Source organism: Arachis duranensis, chromosome 3 (assembly GCF_000817695.3).
Source record: "Arachis duranensis cultivar V14167 chromosome 3, aradu.V14167.gnm2.J7QH, whole genome shotgun sequence".
Lineage (NCBI taxonomy): Eukaryota > Viridiplantae > Streptophyta > Magnoliopsida > Fabales > Fabaceae > Arachis > Arachis duranensis.
Genome location: NC_029774.3, coordinates 105205769 through 105207397, shown reverse-complemented (window position 1 = coordinate 105207397; position 1629 = coordinate 105205769).

The following is a 1629-nucleotide window of genomic DNA, read 5'->3' as shown; positions in this document are numbered from 1 at the left end:
GTTGTCAGTCACGCGTTCATAGGTGAGAATGATGATGAGTGTCACGGATCATCACATTCATCATGTTGAAGTGCAACGAATATCTTAGAATAAGAATAAGTTGAATTGAATAGAAAATAGTAGTAATTGCATTAAAACTTGAGGTACAGCAGAGCTCCACACCCTTAATCTATGGTGTGTAGAAACTCAACCGTTGAAAATACATAAGTGATGAAGGTCCAGGCATGGCCGAATGGCCAGCCCCATGAAAGACCGAATGGTCAAAAGAACTAGATAGTCCAAGAGATCTAATAAACTAGTAAAAAGTTCTATTTATACTAAACTAGCTACTAGGGTTTACAGAAGTAAGTAATTGATGCATAAATTCACTTTTGGGGCCCACTTGGTGTGTGCTTGGGCTGAGCTTGATCTATCCACGAGCAGAGACTTCTCTTAGATTTGAACGCCAAGTTGTAACGTGTTTTGGGCGTTCAACTCTGGTTCGTGACATGTTTCTGGCGTTTGACTCCAGAATGCAGCATAGAACTGGCGTTGAGCGCCAGTTTTTACGTCCTCTAATTACGAATAAAGTATGCAATATTATATATTGCTTGAAAGCTCTGGATGTCTACTTTCCGACACCATTGAGAGCGCGCCATTTGGACTTCTGTAGCTCCAGAAAAATTTATTTTGAGTGCAGAAAGGTCAGATTCCAACAGCATCAGCAGTCCTTTGTCAACCTCCTATCAGAGTTTTGCTCAGGTCCCTCAATTTCAGCCAGAAAATACCTGAAATCACAGAAAAACACACAAACTCATAGTAAAGTCCAGAAATGTGAATTTAGCATAAAAACTAATGAAAACATCCCTAAAAGTAACTAGATCATACTAAAAACTACCTAAAAATAATGCCAAAAAGCGTATAAATTATCCGCTCATCACAACACCAAACTTAAATTGTTGCTTGTCCCCAAGCAAATGAAGATCAATTAGGATAAAAAGAAGAGAATATACCATAAATCCCAAAATATCAATGAATATTAATTCTAATTAGATGAGCGGGACTTGTAGCTTTTTTGCTTCTGAACAGTTTTGGCATCTCACGTTTTCCTTTGAAGTTTAGAATGATTGGCTTCTATAGGAACTTAGAATTTCAGATAGTGTTATTGATTTTCCTAGTTAAGTTTGTTAATTCTTGAACACAGCTACTTTTATGAGTCTTGGCCGTGGCCCTAAGCATTTTGTTTTCCAGTATTACCACTGGATACATAAATGCCACAGACACCTGACTGGGTGAACCTTTTCAGATTGTGACTCAGCTTTGCTAGAGTCCCCAGTTAAAGGTGTCCAGAGCTCTTAAGCACACTCTTTTTGCTTTGGATCATGACTTTAACCACTTAGTTTCAAGCTTTTCACTTGGACCTACATGCCACAAGCACATGGTTAGGAACAGCTTGATTTAGCCACTTAGGTCTGGATTTTATTTCCTTGGGCCCTCCTATCCATTGATGCTCAAAGCCTTGGATCCTTTTTACCATTGCCTTTTAGTTTTAAGGGCTATTGGCTTTTTCTGCTTGCTTTTTTTTTCTTTCTAATTTTTTTTTGCAAGCTTTTGCTATTCACTGCTTTTTCTTGCTTCAAGAATCAATTT